Source organism: Monodelphis domestica, chromosome 7 (assembly GCF_027887165.1).
Source record: "Monodelphis domestica isolate mMonDom1 chromosome 7, mMonDom1.pri, whole genome shotgun sequence".
Lineage (NCBI taxonomy): Eukaryota > Metazoa > Chordata > Mammalia > Didelphimorphia > Didelphidae > Monodelphis > Monodelphis domestica.
The window spans coordinates 57029600-57043514 of NC_077233.1; the positions used below are offsets into that span (position 1 = coordinate 57029600).

General features: G+C 39.9%; 1 pseudogene; it reads right to left on the bottom strand.

Annotated features, from left to right (window-relative positions):
* Window positions 1–256: 256 nt before the first annotated feature.
* LOC130455587 (40S ribosomal protein SA-like) lies at window positions 257–1084 on the bottom strand (annotated as a pseudogene).
* Between the last annotated feature and the right edge of the window lie 12831 nt (window positions 1085–13915).

Sequence of the window (13915 nt, forward strand, 5' to 3'; positions counted from 1 at the left end):
TGGAACAAGGTGCCCCATACTCTTACCCCCTGGTGTACTGTAACCCATCCCCTTTCCTTCCTCCTTCTATGCGGTGTCACCCCTTTAGGATGTAAGCTCATTGAGGGCAGCAACTATCTTTCTTTTTATTAATCATATCCCCATCACTTAACACAATGCACTTAATAAATATTAATTGGAGGAGATTAGACTATTACCATGTCTATAAGTTTCATGTCCTTTTACTGTGATTAATACTCCATATCTGGGGTAAAATTTATGACCACTCTGTGGTAGCAGATATGACTACCCACTGATTAGCCTGAGAAGTAAGAGCTGGAGACCAGTCCTCAGTTGCCACTTCTAGCCTTCAAGAGGGACTTGCCCAGTGGGCACAGATGGCATTCTTATTCCCCCGGACTCACCTCCCATCTCTGGTTCAAAAGCAGTGAATTTTGGAGTGGGTGCAGTACACTCCTCTGTCACTGCCTTCTCAGCTACAGCTGCTCTCCTTTTCAATCTTCTCTGGATTCCTGTAAAAATAAAGATCGGGCATGATGTCCCACAGGCATTCAGTGGAGAGGGTACCACATATTTGCAAGGCATCGTGACCCAGCATCCACCACATCAGACCCACTGAGGGAGCTCCCTCATCCTTACATGGAATGACAGTGTCCACATATTGAAGTGGGGAGCAGGTTGCACGGTTCAGTGGTTGGGAGGTTAACATAGGATGGTGGTCAGTCCTAAGATGAGTGAATGCCAAGAGATGTGGCTCCTGGAAACCTGCCTGGATCTGGTTGGTGAAAGGCCAGGGGTGAAGTGTCCAGCAATAGGTATGGGACCAGTGGCAGCAGCAAATTTCAAAACAACTTTCTGGTCAATATTCCTATAGGCAATAACAATGGCATCCACTGGATTTCCAGTGGCGACCATGGCGTGAATTGCTAGCAAAAGATCTTCCCAAGTTCTTTTCATTCATGTGATGCCATCATCACTCTTTGGAAGATATTATGTCTCATTTGGAAGTTCAAATTGGTGCTACCCAAAAGAGTTCCTGCAGCAAAGATTTGAGGACAGCTTTTTCCTTGAGCACTCCAGACATTGTGCATTGTGCATGTTTCTTTAAAGTTACAATTGAAACCAAATATAATGCCATGAGGAACCCTCTTCTGAGCAGTGTGGGAAGCCACACAATACATTCTTAATGTCTGTTGTGCAGGATTGCCTTGTTATGTTGTCCTGGGCTCCAGGGAACCTCCGGGTACTTTGGGAGAAGAGCCAAGGAACCTGGGACTCATTGTGGTTTGTAGGTGCATGCCAAAGTTTAAAGGGAGCATTCTCACGGGCTCATAGACTTCTTTTTTAAACCCTCACCTTCTGTCTTGGAATCAATATTGAATATTTGTTCCAAAGCAAAAGAACAGTAATGGCTAGGCAATTGGGGATTAAGTGACTTGCCTAGGGTCACACAGCTAGAAAGTTTCTGAGGCCATATTTGTACCCAGAACCTCCCATCTCCAGACATGACTTTCTATCCACTGAGCCATCTAGCTATCCTGAGATCAATGATTTAGAACTGGAAAAGTCCTCAGAGATTAATTAATCTAATCCCTATATTTTGTAGGTAAGGAAACTGAGGCCCAGACAGTGACTTATCCAAGGTCACACAGGAAATATGTGTCAGATATGGAACCAAAATTTGATGATCATTTTTCTAAATGAATTTCAATGTGTGTGTATGTTTTTTAAATAGGCACTTCCCACTTTTAGTTTTCTTTAAGACCCAGAATCCCCAAACCTCAGTAGTGTCTGATTTAGGGTACTAGAGAGAAAAGATGGGGAGTCACTGGATTATTCCATTCTATTTCCTCCCTTTCAACCCTAATTATGTAGAACCATTCTCCACCCTTTCATTGTTCCTGTCCACTTCTCAAGAGTTCTTAACTTCTAGATACAATTCTGAGAAAGCAGGCATATGGGTCTTTTCTGGAAAACACAGAAAGATGAAAGATGCAGGACTGTGGAAAGAGCAGTATAATGGGAGCCAGAAGACCTGAGTTCAAATCATGATTATTACTCAATGTAAGACCTCAAGCAAAATACTTAATGGTTCTAGGACTGTTTCCTCAGACATAAAATGAAAAAGATGGAAATGGATGCTCATTAAATTCCCTTCCAGATGTAGATCCTATGAACTACTTCCCAGCAAATGAAACTTTAAAAAAAAATAAAATCTTTCCTGAGAACTGGTTGAAATGGAGGGCAAAGGAATAAAGAGAATGGGAGAAGTGGGGTGAGGGAGAGATGGAAGGGAGATGGAGAGCACATAGAGACAGCAAGTAGAAAAGAGAAAGCCTGGTTGACGAGACAGGGATCAGGACAGAAGAACAAAAATAGAAGGAACAGCAGAGACTGCCCATCTTGTAGAGAGTGGGGTAGTAACAATTGACCCTGCAGAGCATTAAATCAGGACTCCCTGCCCCTCTGAGTGTTCTCCAGAAGACAGGTCCAGGAGCCAGCAATGTCAACAGCAATTCTTGGGAAGGTACCTGAGCATCTCTCTTGTCTGTTCTTTGTCTTTCTTCCTGGGGCTAAGCATGAAGATGTCAGTTCTTTCCATTCATAACTAAATTGAGGTGAGAACCACCATGTTGCCCGGTTACCATAATTAATTCTCTGAGTTCCCATAAACAATTGCTCATGCTAAGAAAATGTCAGGCTCTGTCACTCTGGGCACTTGTTGTCTAAGCAGAGTTTATTAAAGTTTTGTTTTTTTAATTTCTTTTAATTTCCCCTACCTGTTTGGTTTGAAGGGGGAGATCAATCACTCCAATGCCTCCAAATATTAAATGTGTCTTCTGAAACAAAATGAAGCAAAGCATGATTGGGGGCTGCTGTGGTGGGGAGAGAGAAGTCTGTGATGGCTCCTGCCAACCTTACCCAGCTGCGGGGTGGCTTCTGACCTCATCATTCAACAGAAACTGCTCTCTCCTGGGTTACGGATGCTCCCCTAATAGCCCGGGCTAAAGCTTTTGTCTCCTCTTGCCATCCCTCATGCCCTTTCCTTCTAGAGATTTTCTTGTCTCTGGATTTCTGTGGCATATCTCCCTCTCTTGGTTCTTCTCCTGTCTGGCTGCTCTTTCTCAGTTTCCTTTGGGGAATCATCATCCAAATTATGGTCCCATCTGTGGGCATCCTCCAACACTCTCCCGAGCCTTCTTGTCTTCCCCCTCTGTACCCTCTCCCTTGAACACTGTATCAGCCCCTCTGAGTTTAATCATCAACAGATAATTCCCAGATCTCTTTCTCTGGGCCCAATTTATCTCCTGAACTCTGATACTCATCTATTAGATATTTCAAACTGAATGTCTTGCAGGAAACTCAACTTCAACAAACTCAGAGCAGAATTTGCTGCTCCCCCAAATCCATAACTGCCGGTACAATGGATAGCATATTGTTTGCCTTCCCAATAGGTCAGGGATCTTGGGGAGCTTGAGAGAGGGAAAGAATTTGGAACTGAAATTTTTAAAAAGAATGTCATATTTTAAAAAAAAAATTTAAAAGAAATGTTATAAATAAATTAAAAGAATGTTAAAAATAAATACATAAATAATCTTTATGAATCATAATCCCTATAACTTATATGTTTTGTTAAAGTTTAAAAAGCTACTGTGTCAAGGAAGATCATCCCCTCCCCCTCCTGAGTAGCTGGACCTGTCCATCAAACATTCTTGACAAAACACAGTTGTGCCAGGTTTGCGTATCTGTCCGTGCTGTACATCAATAAAAGTCAAGGTTTGGGGCTTCTTGGAAAGGGGAACAGAGAAGAGACACGGGAATGGAGCAGGGGGGTAAGGGGGAAGGAGGAAGAGACTTGCAGGCTAGGGACCACATGGTCAGGTTACTTATAGGAATGATGAGATTTAAACTGATTGTCTACCCTTTCTAATAAACTTTATAAAATATATATCTGGGTAGAAATATTTCAATTCTTACAGTACACACACACATGTGCACACACACACACACACACACACACACACACACACATATATATATAAATTGAATTTTCACAACCTTGTAAGATAGGTTTTAAAAGACATTATCTGAACTTACATATAAGGAAACTGATGCACAGACAGGTTAAGGGATGTTCCCATGATCATACACCCATCAAATGGCACAGGGGGATTTGAACCCTGATCTACCTTACTCCAAATTCAGCATTTTATCTACTATACTACCCTGCCTCTTCCCAGAGAGTTAATAAGCTCTTAGAGAATTGACTTTCTGATGTATTTAAAAGTTGCTTAAGCATAGGTTGACTCACTCTACAGTCTTTTTAAAATTAAAAATTCTTTATTGGTCCCCCCCCCCTTTTTTAATATCACCTTAATTTCTTAACACAGTCCTCTCTCCTGACTCACCCAGAGTCATCCCTCTTGTTGCTTTTTACTCATTTCAATTGTGTCTGACTCTTCCTGACCCCATTTGGGGTTTTCTTGGCAAAGATACTGGAGTGGTTTGCAATTTCCTTCTCCAGCTCATTTTACAGATGAGGAAATTGAGGCAAACAGGATAAAGTGCTTTACCCTGGGTCACAAAGCTAGTAAATGTCTGAGGCCAGATTTGAACTTGGGTTCTCCTGACTCTAGGTCTAGCCCTCTATTCATTGTGCCACCTGGCTGCCTTCATTCCCATATATATATATATATATATATATATATATACATATATATATATATATATTATTTTATTTAGTCAATTTAGAACATTATTCCTTGGTTACTAGAATCATATTCATTTCCTCCCTCCCTTTCTCCCACCCCTTCCTGTAGCCCACATGCAATTTCACTGGGTATTACATGTGTCCTTGATCAGAACCTCTTTCCATATTATTGATGTTTACACTAGGGTGATCATTTAGAATCAATATCCCCAATCATATCCCCCTTGACCCATGTAATCAAGCAGCTGTTTTTCTTCGGTGTTTCTATTCCCACAGTTTTCCCTCTGAATGTGGATAGTGTTCTTTCTCGTAAATCCCTCCCTTCATTCCTTATAACAAACAAAAAATAAGAGAAAGATGAAGAACCTCAAAACAAACAAAAGAGAATGACAAGCAAAAAAGAGAGGGGAAAAAGGCAGTTCAAACAAAACTAATAAATACAGCAGTCAAACCAGACAGTATATACAGGGTTCCACACCTATAATATCTCACTCTTCAAAGAAGAGAGGGAACCACATTCTCAGATCTCCTTTGGTGCAGACCTCAATCATCATCATGAAAGTGTAGTTTTGATTTTTGTTCTTTTCATTGTTCATTCTGTGTATATTATTGTGGCCATTGTGCATCTGTTTTTCTGGTTCCACTGATTTCACTCTGCATCAGTTCATGGATCGTTCAAGTATCCCTGGAGTTTTCTTCATGTTACTCCATAAGAAATTATGAATATGATGACTTCAGGGATGTTTGGGATTAATATTCCAGAAGAGTGGCACTTTCTATTCTAGCTATTTCCCAATCAGTTCTCCTCCATCTGATTCCCAGTTCTTTGCAATTACTATAAAAAGCAATTCTTGGTGACAGGATGGGATCTTGCTTTCTCCCTTTAACCTCTCTGGGGTTTATGTGGGAGTGAGCTGGAGCCAGCTCTAACTCTCTGGCTACAGATGCTACAAATCTGAGCTTGACTTATCATTTAGTTCATTTTCTAGATTTAAGAACATAGGAGAAAATGTTAATAATGCAAATTAAAATTAAAAGCATTCCAATGGAGAGTCAACTAATAAACATGTACCAAACATATGCCTAGCCATGAATGGGATCTCAATCATTGATGGTCTAATAGGATTATATAAAATGTCCCAGGGAGGGACCTTAGAGACAATTAGTTCAACCTTCTTATGTGAATGGTAGAGAAATCAAGCCTTATAGACCGGGAATGACTAGCCCAATGTCCCAAAGGAAGGAAACAGAAAAACCAGTATTCAAATTTGGGTTCTTTGGGCAGCTGGGTGGCTCAGCAGATAGAGAGCCAAGCCTAGAGACAGGAGGTCCTGGATTCAAATTTAGCCCCTGATATATCCTAACCATGTGGCCATGGTCATGTCACTTAATGCCAATTACTTAGCACTTACTGTTCTCCTGCCTTGATATTGATTCTAAGAAGAAAAAGTGAAGATAAATCTTTGCATAAATGCAAAGCAAATAAATTTGGGTCCTTTTGCTTCAAATTTCCTATACTATTCCATCATCATCAAGGTAAAATGGTATTCTCTCTTGATAGCTTCTCTTAATGCCTTTATGACAAAGAAATATTAAAGTCAGAGTTGGCTTTCAGGGTTGGGTCTTTATGGTAGGTGATGTCATGTAAATGGAGCCAGGAAAAGTGATCTTTTCCCAAATCTTCTCTTATTACCTAACATTCTTCACTGACCAATGCCATCATTAGAGAATCATTTAAGTTAATAAAATTCCTTTTTTAAAAATGCAATTTCCCTTAGGAAAATGAAGAGACTGTCAGTCCAATAGACCTTAGTAATGATTAGTTCAAACATATTACTTTCCTTGAAATGGTGACCAGAGATCAAGTTCATTGAGAGAATGAAAGTTTTTTTTGGAGGAAGGAGAGGGATTAATTTTGGCATAGGAGGTACTAACAAGTGTTAGCTCATTCATTTTTGTATTTTAAAATTTTTCCCATGGTTATATGATTTATGTTTTCTCCCTCTCATCCTTTCCCCCTCCCTGAGTTGACACGCATTTTCACTGAGTTGTTCATATATATTCTAGATTTATAATTTTAAAAAACCTTTGAGACCATTTAGTGGAATGTACAATTTTATAGATAAGAAAACCAAGACTCTGAAAGTGGCTTTTTTATAGTTACATAGTATGGATCAGACACACTCTATGAAGGAGTCTGGGACAAGGAATTAAAAGAATTGTGTTAACTTGGGCAGTTCAATTTTTTTTTTTCTCTAGGACTTAGCTTTCCACTCCTGAAAAATTAGATTGATAATCTCTAAACTAACAGGTTGAGATGGAAGAGATCTTAGAAGTCACTAAATCCAATAATTTTACAAACAAGGAAACTGAGGCTGACAGGTTAAGGGGCTAACTGAGGGTCACACAGAAAGTAAGTGGGGTTCAAACCTATGTCTTCATTAGTCAAGGTCCAATGCTCTACCCATCTCTGTTATTGTGGGGCTCCAATGGATGATGAATATTATTAGAAAATAATGACAGAGAGACTCTTTGGGACCTACAGAGCACTATATAAATTTAAGGTACAGTTATGGGGATAGAGTTAACTCATTCCCATCCAAGGGAAGTTCAGTGTACACAAAGAAATAGCACATGGCTAGGATGGCAGCTAGCAGAGTGGGAGGTTGGTTTGAGTGCCAGAGCAGTCCTTTAGTGCCACAGGAAGGCATCTGCTACCCCTTAGAGCTGGTGCCTTCTCTCTGAGATTGCCTTGAGGCTACCCTGTAGCTCCTTTGTTTGTACCTAGCAGTTTGAGTGTTTTCTCTCTTAACTAGGTAGTGAGCTCCTTGAGAGCAGGGATTGCTTTTATATTTCTTTGTATCCTCAGAACCCCCCAATAAAATTTTAAATAAAACTATTGGGAAAGATGGTTTATTTTGATCTGCATCTACTCCCACATTGAATTCTTTCTCTGGATGTGGATAGGATTCTTTGTCATAAATTCTTCAGAATTGTGCCAGATCATTGCTGAGAGTAGCTAAATCTTTCACAGTTGATCATCCCATGATATTGCTGTTATTGTGTATAATGTTCTCCCGTTCTGCTTATTTTGCTTTGCATCAGTTCATGTAGATCTTTCTAGTTTTTTTCTGAAATCATCTTGCTTATCATTTCTTATAGTACAAAAGCATTCCATCACCAACATATAACACAATTTGTTCAGCCATTCCCCAAGGGATGGGTATCCCCTCAACTTCCAATTCTTTGCCACCACAAAAAGAGCTGCTATAAAAACTTTTGTACAAGTGGGTCCTTTCTGCTTTTTTATGATCTCTTTGAGATATACACCCAATAGAGGCATTACAGGATCAAAGGGTATGCACAGTTTGATAGTCCTTTGGTCATAGTTTCAAATTGCCCTCCAGAATGGATGGATCAGTCCACAACTCCACCAGCATTGCCCAGGACTGGGTGACTTTCATGGTCTCTTTCAGCTCTTGATCTTAGTTCCTCTGACTCCCTAATCTTTTCTTCCCCAGGGTCAGAGGGCTGATAGTCTTAAGAACAAATAGAGAGGAAGTCCTTGCCTCCTTCTGCTCTCTAGTCCTCTATTTAGTCATCTCCACACCCATGAGAAGGGATTGTGTGCAAAATAGGGACATATAACAAAAACAATGGAGAGCTGATCTACAGGGATCTTTTATTTAGATCTGTTCTCCTGGAGAGAAGCCAGGGCAAGTTAAAGAGACTTGTGAGCTCCCAAATAAGCTTTTCAGAGCCTGACTTCCTAATGGGCTGTTTCCTACTGAAAAAGTCATCACAAAACTGATATGAGGAATTATTGACAACTAGCCTGGCTCTGATCATTTCATTTCCTCCACTCTTCTTGAAGGACTGAGTGTGTCAAGCTGAGCCCCTGGGCAGCTATGAATTGAAGAGATATAACTAGAAATCAGGAATGAGAAGAGCCAAAGCAAAGGCCAGAGCTAGTCAAGGATGGGCTGGACCCAGGGAGTTTGGAGAAAGTAAATTCAAGTTCGAACTGGGGGCTCAAAGCAGGACAAAGACTCAGGAGAAAGGAAAGAGAAACCAAGGGCAAAAGAAACCAAGGCAAAGGACTATTGAAAGTGAGGCAATTTCTGCCCTAGGCAGGAAGAATATCATATTCTTTCAGTTGTAGATTTCCCATTGAGTGATCAGCCCAGTGCCTGGGGGCTTCTGCAATGCAACCTGGTTGGTTAGTCTTTGAGAAAGTGAAAATAGACTTTAAGAAGATACTATAGAGGTAAAGGTGGTTAAGTGGATAGTGAGCCAAGCCTGGGTTCAAATGTGACTTGAGTCCCTTTCTGGCTGTGTGATCCTGGGCAAGTCACTTAACCCTAATTGCCTAGCCCTTACCACTCTTCTGCCTTGGAATATTCCAAGACAAAAAATAAGATAGGGATATTTTTTTTAAGGTGCTATAGGTCTTCACAGTCCTGAGTGTGATAATGAAGGGGGCCAGGTCAACAGAAAAAAAATTGTGTAATTAAATAATGAGAGGCAGCTTTGTTCTGGAGAAGGGACAAATGCACATTTTTATTTATTTGTTTGTTTTTTGAAAATGCAGGTTTTAGAAGCACTGGTTCTGAGTTCTGACTCTGACTTGGCTGTGTGATTCTCCAAGCCAATTTCCTCATCTTAAAATGAGGAAAATACTCCCTACCTCCCAAAGCTGTTGTAAAGACAGCACTTCATGAACCTTAAAGAATAATAAATGTGCCCTCATCATTTATTGGAACACAGATATAGTATCAGAAGGGATCTTGGGACAATCTGGTCCAACTCTCATTTTCCAGATGAGAAAACCAAAGTAAACAGATACTAAGATTTGCCCAAAGTATCACAGGTAGTTAGGAAGAAAGTCATTATTTAAATGCTTGTCATTTGACTGGAGCCTCAGCACTCTTTCCAGTATATTACTGCCCTGCATCACATTGTCACATAAGAGCAGAAAGAGACCTTATACACCTTATAGCCATTCATTCTATAGATTCTGAGGACCAGAAAGAAGAGACTTGACCAAAGTCACGCATCTGACCTGTAGGAGATCTGGGTTCAGGACCCCTGTTTCCTGACTCCAAACTGAGTTCTTTCTACTACTCAAGCTGGGAGTAAAGTTAGATGGGTCAAAACATAGTTACTGTGATGATAGTCAGTTATAAGATGCTACTGCTTAAAAGGACTGTCCTTTCACATATAGAGCAATTTGTTGCTGAATGAATTCTACCCAGGATTCTAAGAGTTACAATTATAGTGACTCAGATTTTTAAGACAATTATGAATATTTTTTAAATGCAACAACTTGTAATATTTTATATAAATATAGGCAATAGAATTGTTCTGTGACATGGGACAAATGTAGTTTATCTGATTGTAGATAGAGATGAGAAGTTGGTAATCCCCCATAAGCTTAGGTGGGGTCATTTTCAGAGGGGACTCAAAATATGACCCTAGAAATATTAGAGCTAGAGAAAAGTGAAAGGACATATTTCAGACCTGCATCAGGCAAAGCTTGACTCTGACAGTGATGGATATTACAACTGATGATAAAAGATGATGGATATTGTATTTAAAGATTAAATCTGGTGGAATCAGAGGAACTGATTAGAGGAACTCTTTAGAGGCAGAGAATCAGAGAAGACAGTCAAGAGACTAACCAATTTGGTTGAGATATGACCTCTAGAATTCTGAAAGAGTTTGGGTTTGTGGCTCTTCTCTTGGAAACTAGATCTGCATGTGTGTGAGCAGGCTGAAATGAGATTGCCAACCCAGAAAGTGAATAGCTTTCCATGTGTCCTGTGACCTTCTACATCTATTAAAAATCAATAAATCAGGGACAGTGAGGTGGCTTATTGGATAGATAGCCAGGACTAGAGATGGAAGGTTGTGGATTCAAATCTGGCCTCAGATCTCTCTTAGTAGTGTGACCTGCCTAGACCTTGCTGATCTTCTGTCTTAGAATTGATACTAAGACAGAATGTAAGAGTTTTAAAAATAATAATAATCAATCAATCAACAAGCATCTATTTCCTACATTGTACCAGGAACTCTGCTAGCTGCTAGGAATACAACTATGACATCCCCCACTCAAACAAAAACAAAAACAATCCCTATTCTCAAAAACCTTGCATTCTATTGAGGGAGAAAACATATACATATTTAAGAATGTCATAATAATACAAAATAGCATAAATACAAAATCGATACAACATATGGTAGGAAGGAGGGCACTAATGGGAAAGGTTTCATGGAGAAGATAACACTTCAATTGTATTTTGAAGAAAGTAAAAGATTCTGAGGTGGAGGTGAGGAAGGGGTGCATTCTAGACATGGGGGGGGGTGCAACCAGTGCAGAGAAAAGGAGATAAGTGAAGGAGAATCAAAGGGAGGGATGCAGCAGGAGGCTGGGAAGATAGTTTGGAATCAGGTTGTGACAGGCTTTAAAACCTAAGCAGAAACATTTATATTTTATCCTGGAGGCAATAAAGATTTCCTGGAATTTATTGAGTAGGAGATGAACACCATCAAGTCTAGGCTCAAGGAAAATCATTTTGGCAATTGTGTGGAGGATGGATTAGAGTGGCTAAGAGAGACTTGACACCAAGTAAGAGGCCACTGCAGTGGCCTGGGCAAGAAATGATAAAGGTATGAATTAGGGGAGTGTCTATGGGAATAGAGAAGGGTCAGATGGGAGAGACAACGGAGATGGAACAAGCAAGATATGGCAACTCATTATAAATGAGAATGAGAACTTGAGGAAAACACTGAAGTTATGAACCAGATTGGAAGATTAGTGTTGCTTTCTAAAGAAACAGAGATGTTACAAAGAGGGGAGATTTTGGGGGGATAGGTTTTAGATATATTGAGTTAGATATCTCCAGGACATCTAGCTTGTAATGTCTGGTAGGTTGTTGATGGTATGAGATTGAAGTTTGGTATTGAGAATCTGAGAAGACAACCAACAGATAAACCAGTGAAATGTTACCTCTAGAACCCTAAAAGAGTTTGAGGGTGTCCCTTCTCTAAACTTGAATGTATGAAAACAGGCTGAAGTGAAGGAGAAAGAAGACAGAGGATAGTGAATAGATCTGGGAGTCATCTGCATAGAGATGGTCATGAAACCCATGGAAGATGCAAAGATCACTTAGAAAGAGAAGAGGTCCCAGGACAGAGGCTTGGGGAATGGACAAAGATAGAGCTAAAATTAAGGAAGGAGTGGTTTCATAACCCAATACCAAAACTACTTGAAAGAAAGGGCCAAAGCTGTAAGTGACCCAGCTGATTACCAGGACAAGACACAGGGCAGGTTGAGAATGTTTGACAAACTCAGCCAAGACCAGAAGCTATCACTGTGTCTAGCCACAAGGGAAGTCAGTTGCTCCTTTTTGTTGTTCAGTCATTCCAATCATGTCCAACTCTTTGTAACCCCATTTGGGGTTTTCTTGGTAAAGGTACTAGAGTGGTTTGCCATTTCCCTTTCCAGGTGCTCTTACTAGGTAATAAAGTGAATTGTTACCCAGAAGAAGGAGGGGTCCTTTAGAGGGACAGATAGAGAAATGACAGGGTATCAGGAGGCAGGAAGACTTGGTTTCAAGTCTGACCCATACTAGCTGTGTAACAATGGAAAAATCACTTTCTGAGTCTCAATTTTCTTATCTGTAAAATGGGGCATTCCACTAGATGGCCTCAATTTTATATCTATGCCTATGATTTTGTTATGCCTTGTGAGATTTAAAATGGTTGAGGTCTTAAACTGTAGTGATTAAAATAGTGGAAGATATAAATTGTGATAGATATAAGAGAGGGTGAGTAAATTTGACCACAGAAATATATTTCACTACAGTGTCTTGGGTTTTAAAATCAAATATAAGGTGGTCGCCAGGGAAATATTCCCAATTATTCAAATACCCAAGTCAATTGGGTTTTATAGAGATTTTAATTAACAATACAATGAGTAATCAAAGAAAGAGACCGAGAGTAAGAAAGGAATAAGTATGAAGGGCCTCAAGCCAATATGGCCTAGACCTGAATTTTAAAAGAGAAATCAGTCAGTTTTTTAACACTCACCACAAGGTCTGACTAAACAAAGATACTAGTGACACCAGGCCAGCATCCTTCCTCAAAGAGTCTTCCAGCCAGAGATTGTTTCAAAGGGCCTCTCTCAAGAGCCTCCAGAGCTCCTACCCCAGAGGGCCAGAGCCCCTCAGAGGAGCTCCTTAAGGAGCTCTCCTCCAGAACGAGAGTCAGAAATCAAGATCCCTTGCTCTTCTCTGAGCTCTTATTTTTAAGGGCAAAATCTCCTCTGTCACCTCCCCTAAGTCCTTTCATCTACCAATCACTGTAGATGTTTCTAAAGGACCACCCATTTTGAATTCACAGCTGAGTAGTTTTAATCTCTTTAGTAAGTCAGGAAAAAATGCTGCTGTGTTGACAAATTTCATTAAGAAAAAACCTCTGAATAAGTTATCACCCTTTTAGGTTTAAGCAGTTTACAAGTTGCCCCACCTTTATAGGTACTTAGTATCCCATTGTATCAATTCTAAAATAGTCATGACTCAAAGAACTTCCTGTCCCTTCCATAAGCATGGATCAAAGTACTTTCATTGTTCTGAAGGAGTTTTCTGTCCTAAAGCAGTCTTGAGTAGGGTGGAGTAGGGATATTCCCAAGGCAAGGAGCCTTCACATTCAAGTAGAATTCTCACTATCTGCTAGGGAATTCTTCCAAGTAGAAGATTCCCCAATGGGGAAATTTCCAACATTCATAAGTCTGAGAAATTTTGAGGTTTACAGCCTCCAAAGCAACTCTCTAAGGCAGGACTTCTTATTATAGGATCCACAAATTTTCTTTATATGATAAATCTATTTCAGTATAATTGGTTTCCTCTATGATTCTATGTATTTTGAGTATTAAAAACATTATTCTGAGAAAAGGTCTATTGGTTTCACCTGACTTCCAGAAGAGTTCATGCCAAAAATAAAGAGTTAAGAATCCATGCTAGAAATCTCTAAATTATAGAGAGGTTGCCAGTCCATACTGGTGGAGGATGTTTCTGCACTGTCTTCATTACATTGATGAAATCAAAGGTTATTTGTCCATGTCCATTTCCCAGCTGTATCCTAAAAAGATTTTATTGGTTTTAAAGATGTAGGGTCTATTAGAGAAAATCTGGTTCTTTGAAA